The 9,952-nt window shown below is 41.4% G+C and overlaps 1 pseudogene; it reads left to right on the top strand.

The window, feature by feature from the left end:
• Positions 1-988: 988 nt before the first annotated feature.
• LOC141510258 (cytochrome P450 2B5-like) lies at positions 989-9,906 on the top strand (annotated as a pseudogene).
• Positions 9,907-9,952: the final 46 nt, after the last annotated feature.

Below are 9,952 nucleotides of genomic sequence, written 5' to 3'. Positions count from 1 at the left end.
AAATGAAAAACAAGTCAGCCAGTTAACATTTATTAAACATCTAGTGTGTGACAGATTCTTAACAAGACACTTAACCCTATTTGCCTCAGTTTCCTCCTTTGTAAAATAAAGATGTTAAATAAATGACTTCTAAGGTTCCTTCTTTTAAGTCATGCCATCTATGGCTTAAAGGAGAAGAGTCTGGGGTCTTATCTGGATATAGAAGTGGGTGAAGTCAGAAGGGAAAGAAGTGAGACAAATGTTTGAAAATTTGGAATTTGAGGACATGGACCAGTTGAAATACCAACCTTTCACTGTTCTTGTTACTTGGTAGTACCTTCCCTCTGAGATCCTCTCCAGTTCAACCTGGCTATAATTTGTTGAATACAGTTGCTGACATGTTGATTCCTCATTTGAATGTAAGCTCCTTGAGGACTGGGATGACTTTTGCTTTTCTCAATATCCCCAAAGCTTAGCATATACAGGGATCATAGGAGGGTTATAATCCATGTTTATCAACTTGACTTACTATTGTGTAATTTGGGAAAAAATCACTTAGCATCTCTGAGCCTCAGTTTTCCCGTCTATAATATAGGGAGATTAAATTGAATGAGTGATGTCAGCCCATATAGACACAGATCATTTCAGGGTGCACATTAACTTAGAACACCTCAAATTAACATTATCAGTGTTGCAATGTACACTTATTTCATTAAACATTTCCGGATTACATTTTGTTCTGGTTCAGGTCATGCTTTTGATCAGTGCATCAATAAATTTAAAATTTCTGAATCAAATGATTCTTTCTCTCTAAATATCTTTTATTCTATGACTGTAGAACAAAGGATGTCAGAACTGGACAGGATCTTAGAATTTGGTGTTAAGTTCTTTTCAGTCATGTCTGGCTTTTCTTGATTCCATTTGGGATTTTCTTGGCAAAAATAATGGAGTAGTATGCTGTTTTTTTCTCCTCTTCATTTTACAGCTAAGGATACTTAGGCAAACAGCGATGAGTGGCTTGCCCCAGGTCATCCAGTTGTAAGTATCTGAGGCGAATTGAAACTCAGGAAGATGAGTCTTCCTGACTCCAGACCCTTCATTCCTATTCACTAAACCATCAAACTGATCTTAATGTGAATCCTTGGAAGAAGTTGTTACTATCTAAGAGACTATATTATCTAAAACCCTTAGAGTTGTGTCATGGGGACCCCAGGGCAGAAGTGGTCAAAGGGTTGAGACCCTGAGGTAGCCAGGACATCATCATTAGCAGGAGTATGATAAAGTGGGTGCATTTGTCTCACAGTTTCTAGCCAAGTATGGGGATGTGTTCACTGTCTATCTGGGTACCCAACCGGCTATTGTCACATGTGGACCAGAGGCTGTCAAAGAAGCTGTGGTGGACAAAGCAAAGGTGTTCAGTGGCCATGGGATCCTTGCCATAGCGATTCAATCTTTCAGGGATATGGTGAGTAGGCTGTGGGGACCCTGTTTGTGTGGGGAGAGAGCAGAGGTGAAGATCAGGGCAGGAAGGATTCAGTGAGAGAAGGAAGTGCAATGATGAAGACCAAACTGATGGACTCAAGATGCAGGAGTCAGAGAGATTCAGGGATCAGTGACCTGTGAGAGAAGGGGGGAGAAACGATGCAGGAAAGTGCTAGGAGAGATTGGGAAGGAGGGGTGATAGAGAGTCAGGGAGGAATAACGTAGTGGATAAGACATGTGAGGAAGGGACTTTGGAGTAGAGGGAGAGAAAGTCAGAAATAGTATTATTATTATCTATATTATCTAAGACCCCGGTTTAGAGCTCTGCCATAGGAGTCAGGGCAGAGGTGGCCAGAGGGTTGAGACCCTGAGAAGTATGACAAAGTAGGTGCATCGGCCCACAGTTTCCAGGCTAGGGGAAAAGGATAAAGAGAGACATTAGGATGGGGGAGGAGAATTGCAGGAGTGAGCAATGTAGGAGATAAGAGGATTAAGAATCAGAAGGAATTATCTGGGGAGAGAAGTTGGAGGGCATGGACTTGAGGGTTAAGTATATGATACATTGATTATATGAGTGGGGAAGGTCCTAACTCTCTCCTTCCCTCCCATCCCCAATTCCTTTCTCTTTGTCCCAGGATTCTTTTCGGGTGGATATGAATGGAAGAATATTCACAGATTCTCATTGACTACCCTCAGGATAGGGATAGGGATGGGAAAGAAGAGTATTGAAGAGAAAATAAAAATGGAAGCCCAATGCTTGGTAGAGGAACTCCAGAAAACTCATGGTGAGGAGAGGAGATAGCAGGATTAGGTGCAGAAGTGCTGAATAATGGAGGCAGATACACAAAAAATAAGAGGAGAAAAATATAAAGACTCAGACAGAGAAAAAGATGAGAGGGAACGAGAGAGACAAAAAGTTAAGAATAAAATCAAACACAAGATGACCTTCTAAGAGTCCCCTCCATGTGTCATATATAGGAGGCAAGCGAACACTTGTGGAGTGGTGTTAATCATTCAGAGTACTGACTCACATGTGCCAATTTAACAGGTAAAAATCCAGCCAAGGGGTTTGAACGAAGTCAGAGTCCAACATAGATTTTCTTCAGCATTTATGTTGAGGCAGCTAGGTGGCCCAGTGGATAGTGTGCTAGACCTGGATTCAGGAAGACCTGAGTTCAAATCCAACCTAAGAAATTTCTTAGTTGTGTGACCCTGGGGAGATCACCTAACTTCTGTCTGCCTTAGTTTCCTCATCTGTAAAGTGAAGATAATGATGATGATGATGATGATGATAATTAATGAACCTCCCAGGTTTGTGGTATCAAATGAGACACAATTGCAAAGTGCTTCCCATAGTGTCTGTCACATAATAAGTGCTTTATAAATGGTGACTATTACTATTGTTGCTGTTATTTTTATCATTCACCAGAGACTTCTGTTCTAGAGTTGCCCTTTTCTGCACTGGCTAGGTCCCTTCTGGTAGTCTCATGCCCCAAATGGAGTTTTGCTCTGTGTGGGGTTTTCTCTGACTCCTGGGTGACTCTCTAGTCTAGGACATGATATAGTCATTGAATATTAAAATATGAAACTTTATATTTTGGCTATCAGTTTTCTATTTTTATTTTATAAATTCTTATGATATTCTACTTTCCCAGGTCTCTTTCCTTTCCATTCATAGGTTTTGACACTTAGTTTGTTATGAGCACATAGCACATAGCTTCAATAAAATGTATTTGAAATGCAAAAGACAATATCAACCCTCCCCATCACAACCACTCCCTCCCAGGTCTTCGGAGTAAATGTTGCTATTTCCAGAGCATGCATAGTGGCAAACTCATAACAAAGGAATGGGGAAAAATCTTTACTCCTTCATCTAGAAAGCTCTAGAAAAAGAAAGGAAGATGGAATTCTGCCTGGTTCACTAACCACAGGTTTCTTAGTTGTTCAAGCACCCAACCATTTCAGGGCAACACTGAGTGTGGTGGAGCATCCTCTCTTCCCCTCTAGGGTCAGCCTTCACTGTCCATAACTTCTGTCATCTCTTCTCCAAAGTCTGAATGAGAATAGAAGAGAGAGGTCAAGTCCTGATGGTGTCCTTCTCTCTCCTACTCCTGTCACAGAAGGGATTCCAGAAGTGGGGAAGGATGGTCCTTTTCCCAGAGTCTCAGAATCTGCTCCCTCTGGGAATTATTTTCTTGGGCCCTAAGGATTTTCAGTGAGAGAGAGAGAGAGAGAGAGAGAGAGAGAGAGAGAGAGAGAGAGCAAACTATCCCAACAATAATAACAAAAACCAGCTTCCCCTGGGCTACCGATGAAAGCAATGAGACATAGATAATAAACACCAGAGAGCTTCTTACCACTTCCTGAATTCTTTCCTTTTCTGTTTCTCTTCCCCCTAGGGGCCCTGCTGGACCCTGTCATCCTTTTCCAGGCAGTCTCGTCCAACATTATCTGTTCCATTGTATTTGGGAAGCGTTTTTCATACCAGGATATCCAGTTCCAGGAACTACTGATCAGTTTCTTGGAAGATTTTGTCATTCTCACCTCCCCGTGGATACAGGTATGACTTGGGGACCCATGAAAGAGAGACACAAGGAGATACCATGGACACTGAGAAAGGGACACGAGAGATAATGAAGGGAGAACAAAAGGAGGGAGATAAGGGGAAGTGGAAAGGGGAGGGCATAGAGAGGGAAGGCTGTGAGCAAGGGGAGATTCATATCCCTAGAGCCAAGCAACACAGCAGATGATTAAAAATGACATTAAAATACAGAGGGAGACTGAGAAAAACAGAAAAAGACAAGAGACAGACACCAAAGATATTCTGAGAACAAAAGGCAGCTTGAGGTTACTACTAGTCCTTAATATGATGACAGTGATGATAATAATCATTATATTTAATATCTTGTTATTTTATATTTATTATATTATTTATATTTATTTATTCATTTTAATTTATATTTTATGTATATTCACATTATATATTATTTATTTTCATTTATATTATTTTTTATTTAAATCACACATACATGCAACACTTCAAAGTTTGCCAATCCCTTTACAAATATTACCTCATTGAACCCTCACAGTCAGTATCTGAGGCCAAATTTGAATTTTATCACTTAGCAATAGTAGAGACATGCCCCAAATAGATGCAACCATTATGGAGGGTAATAAGATAGCTATTGAGTTGTATTCATTTGGAATATTAAATTATATTTGTCTTATAGGTAAAAATCCAGAAGGAAGAAACAGAAAGAAGGACAAAAGAAAGGAGACAGGGAGATGCAGAGATGTGGTTTTTAGAAAGGGGCAATTTGAGACTAGGATAGGGAAAGACCATGGTGGGGAGGGTGGGTATTTGTATCGTACTGAAGTGTGCTGAGAGCCAGGGGACCTGTGGGAAGAGCCAGGGGACCTGTGGGAAGAGCCAGGCCTGAGTCCTCCCCCTTGCCCTCTCTTCTCAGCTCTATGAACAGTTTCCACATTTGCTGAAGTATTTTCCTGGGTCCCATCATTGTATAGTGGAAATTGCTCAGCACATCAAAGACTTCATTGCTAGCAGGGTTGAGGAGCACCAAGAAAGCCTGGACCCCAGTGACCCCCAGGACTTCATAGACAGTTTCCTTCTCTGCATGGAGAAAGTGAGTCACCCTCTTTCCCCTTCCCTCAATACACAGGAACTAGTGAGACTTGCAGAAAAGACTGTAATGGGTGAATGTGTTTGTGAACTCGTGTTTGTGTGTGTGTGTGTATGTTTGTGTGTGTGAGTGTGTGTCTCTCTGTGGGTGTGTGAGTGTCTGTGTGTGTGTCTCTGGGTGGGTGTGGGTGTCTGTGTGGGCATGAATGTGTGAGTGAACAGAGAGAGGGAGGCAGGACAAGACACAGAAATTAAGAAAAAATTGAGAGATATAGAGGCATGGGGAGAGGGACAATAGGAAGGAAGAGGCTGAAGGGAAGAGATGGAGAGAAGGTTGGGGAGGAAGAAAAACTGCAAGAGAGAGAAAAGAGTGATGCTAGAGAGAGGGAGAGGGAGACATGGGAAGGGAAGCTCTAATCCACCCATGGACTGACAAAAAGGAGGCAGTACAGGGGTCAGGACAAAATAGAGGAAACCTCAGTCCCTGAGAGAGATCCTATAAAGAAGAGGCAGTGAGACACATGAAAGAACTTGGCTGGCTCTCTGTGCCCCTTCCCTCTCTATCTGTTGTCAACCATTCTAGGAGGACACAGATTCTGCGTTTGATCATAATTCCCTTATCGCCATTGTCCTGAATTTGTTCTTCGCGGGTACTGAGACAACCAGCACCACCCTGAGATATGGCTGCCTCACATTTCTCAAGTATCCTCAGGTGACAGGTGAGCAGGCATCTTGGGTGGGGCAGCCCTGGGCCCTCCTGAAGGTACAAGGACTGAAAGCCTAGAGGCTAATATTATAGTGCTTGTGTTACCTCTAGATTAATGAGAGACCTTGGGCAAGTCCTTCCTTTCTCAAGGACTCAGTTTCCCCTTGCAGAAAATAATACTGGACCCAAAAAGACCTGGACAAACTAGAATGTTAGACCAAATCTAGCAGAATGAAACCTACCAGGAATGAATTAAATTAAATTAAAATTTTGTATCTTGTTAAAAAATCATCATGCTTAAGATGGGGAATCTTAGTTAGACAATAGTTTAGAAAAGATCTGGGGGTTTTAATGAGTTACAAGCTCATTATTTATCAGTTGTGTGATGTGGGTACCATAAAAGTTATTAAAATCTTGGACTCTATAAAAAGGGAAATATTTTCCAGTAATGTTTTGGTGCTAGTTCTGCTAACCCTTTTCTCTTTCCTCATTAGAACAGAACTAGAACATTCTATTTAATTCTGGACATCACAATTTAAGAATGTCATTGAAAAATTGACAGTATCCAGAGGAGGGCAATTATGATGTTGAAGACTTTGCATCCTTGTCCTTTGAACAGTAATTTAAGAAACTACGTATGTTTAGCCTGTAGAAGAGAAGACTTGGGGCTTAGGAGGTGGGCAAGAAAATCATAAATTCTTTTATTATCTGAAACAATGTCCTGTGGAGGAAGAAGTAGCCTTTTACTGACAACCAGGGAAAGACCCAGGGACAACGGAGAAGGGTAGAGAATGACAAAGTGGCCAACTGAGGCTGGAAGCAAGGAAGTTTCTTAATCATGAGAGCTGTTCCAAAGTGGAAGGGAGTGATTGTTTTAGGAGGCTGGGTGGGAAGTTCCCTCCCTAGGAATCTTAAATTGTGTAGTTTTGTAAATTTTGTCTCCTCTAAATAAAGTTTGTAAAAACATAAGTAGATTTTTAGAAGGTTTAAGGTTAAGTAGATGTCTCATATTGTGTAGTTGTGTAAATATTGCCTCCCTAGGAATCTTTTTTAAAAATTTATTTAAGGCAATGCAGTTAAGTGACTTGCCCAAGGCCATACAGCTAGGCAGTTATTACATGTCTGAGGTCAGATTTGAACTCAGGTTCTCCTGACTCCAGGGCTGGTACTCTATCCACTGTGCAACCTAGCTGCCCCTCCCTAGGAATCATAAAGCTGATGCTGACCACTTGCAGGGAATTATAGTGGGAATTCTTCTTGGAGTATGTAAATTGATCTAGGTGGCCACTAATGTTCCTTCTCATTCAAAAAATACTAAGGGTAACTTGGATGGTCTTCCGAGAAGACCCATCTTCTAACTATGATACTCAGTGAAGTTCCCAAACTTTGTCTGCATTGAAGCTGAGAATCAGACCCATATCTCTTCCCCCCCCTTTCAACAGTCAACTTTTTGTAAACCTTTGATTTCCACATTTTTCTGCCTCCCTCGCTTCCCTCCTCTTTCCCCTAAATAGTGGGTCAACTGATATAAGTTATACCTATTCAATTATGATCAGTTCCATGTCTTGAACCTGTCTGACCTCAAGAGAGGCAGCTAAGTGAATGAACTGAAGAAGACCTGAGTTCAAATCAGGTCACAGACACTGGCTATGGGACCTTAGGTAAGTCTTTTAACCTCAGTCTGCCTCAGTTTCCTCAACTATAAAATGGGTATAAAAATAACACTACCACTCAGGGTTGTTGTGAGGATCAAATGAAATAAATGAGATTAAATGCTCAGCAAAATGCCAGTCACATAGTTGGTACCCTATAAATGATGGCTATTGTAGTTATCTTCCTCATCAACAACAATGATGATGATGATGATGATGATGATGAGAGAATGAAATAGGCAGAGACAGAGAGGTTGCCTTCCCTCTCCAGATAATTTATCCAAACATTAAATAAAACTAACCGAAGAAACAAATTCCTGGGATGGTATTCTTTCCACTTCTGCATTCAGAGTAGAGTCCCCTTATCCCTATTCTGCTTTCCTACTTCAAATTGAAGTCATCAGAGTTGTGGTAATTAAGTACTTTTTCAGTTGTGTCTGACTCTCCATGATTGCATTTGGGGTTCTCTTGGCAGAAGTACTGGAGTGGTTTGCCATTTCTGTCTCCAGCTCATTCCTCCAGGAAACTGAGGCAAACAGGGTCAAAACACTTGCCCAGGGTCACACAGCTAGTGAGTGACTGAGGCTAGATTTGAATTCATGAAATTGAGTTGTCCTGACTTCAGATCTGTTACTTTATCCATAGTGCCACCTAGCTGCCCAGTCAGAATTCCTTTAGTATGAATGCCAAAACACTGTTTGGTAAAGTGGTGGCACTCACTAATCTGTCAGTTTTCTAGTTTCCCCTCTCTGGTCCTTCCTGTGGTTGAGTGTATATATCCCTTCCTCTTTCCCAGAGAAAGTTCAGGAAGAGATTGACCAGGTGATTGGGAAGAACCGACTTCCAGAACTTAAGGATCAAGCCAATATGCCCTACACTGATGCTGTCATCCATGAGATCCAGAGATTCAGTGACCTACTTCCTCTGGGTTTACCTCACATGGTGACTGAAGACACCTCTTTCCGAGGCTATTTCTTCCCAAGGTGAAGTACTTTGGGATCCTGGGGTCCTTGGAGTGGTGAGTACCCAAAGCCAGTGCTTGCAGCACCCCTGATGTTGGTACATTATTCTTCCTCCCTTCAAGTCATGTATTATATAGATAGAAATATCTAGAGATATCTAGATATATAAATAAGGGGAGCACCATTCCTACCTTCTCTTTCACCATTTCTACCATTCCTTCTCTTTCACATCCATGCCAGGGTACTGATATGTTCCTTTTTCTGAGCTCCAGTCTGAAAAACCCTTGTTACTTTGAGAAAACATATTTTTGAGCACAACTACTTCTTGGATGCCCAAGAGCTCTGCAAAAGAATAATGCCTTCATCCCCTTCTCTGTGGGTAAGTGCAAACCTTTAAGTCCTGAGGGACACACACACACACACACACACACACACACACACACACACACACACACACACAAAGAAATAGACAGAGCCTGCAACTCTGCCTATACCCTTCCTTCTCAGTTAATGAACCTCATATCAGAATTGGAACTAACCAAACCCACAAAGCATGGGCTGCTTAAACAGAGTGTCAGCTTAGATCCTTCCTCTCAATGATGGCTTTCCTGGTTGGAGATCAAGCCATAGAGAAAGAGAAGTACTTGATGAAGTTAGAATTGTAACAGAAAAATGTGCTTTATTTCCTTAAGTGTATCTCCACCAGAAAGGAAATAACTCCTTTTCTAATCTATGGTTTACTGTTTAGGTAATACAAAAAGCAGTGAATTTTTTCCTCTTTATTAAAAAAAAAATTTCCCTTAAAATTTATTGATATCTTTCATCTTTAAAATTACCTTAATTTCTAAATATATCCTTACTACTCCCATTGACCAGAAAACTACAATTGAGTCCTGGTTCCAGTCTAATACCTTCTTCTACAAACAAAGTGGTCTTGAACCCGGTCCCTTTTCCCTTCTGGACCTTAGTTTCCTTCCCTGTAAAATAATAATTTTTTTTTAGTATTTGCAAGGCAATGGGGTTAAGTGACTTGCCCAAGGCCACACAGCTAGGGAATTATTAAGTGTCTGAGACCGGATTTGAACCCAGGTACTCCTGACTCCAGGGCCGGTGCTTTATCCACTGTGCCACTTAGCCACCCCCCCCTGTAAAATAATTATGTTGGACTTTGTTACCTCTAAGTTATTGCTTTCTAAATTTATGATCCTATTAGAAATGAAGCAAGGTTTTAGGGTGAATAAAAAAATGAAAAAGGTCTTGAGAGATGGGGGCATCTTGACCCCTATCCTTTTTTTTTTTTTTTTTTTTTTTTAGTTTTTGCAAGGCAAATGGGGTTAAGTGGCTTGCCCAAGGCCACACAGCTAGGTAATTATTAAGTGTCTGAGACTGGATTTGAACCCAGGTACTCCTGACTCCAGGGCCAGTGCTTTATCTACTGCACCACCTAGCTGCCCCGACCCCTATCTTGACAAGAAGTCCAGAGCAGGAAGGAAAGGAACACAGAATGCTTGGAGCTAAGGAACTGATGGAG

The sequence above is a fragment of the Macrotis lagotis genome, chromosome 1 (genome assembly GCF_037893015.1).
Source record: "Macrotis lagotis isolate mMagLag1 chromosome 1, bilby.v1.9.chrom.fasta, whole genome shotgun sequence".
Lineage (NCBI taxonomy): Eukaryota > Metazoa > Chordata > Mammalia > Peramelemorphia > Peramelidae > Macrotis > Macrotis lagotis.
This window is presented reverse-complemented; position numbering and strand designations above follow the sequence as displayed.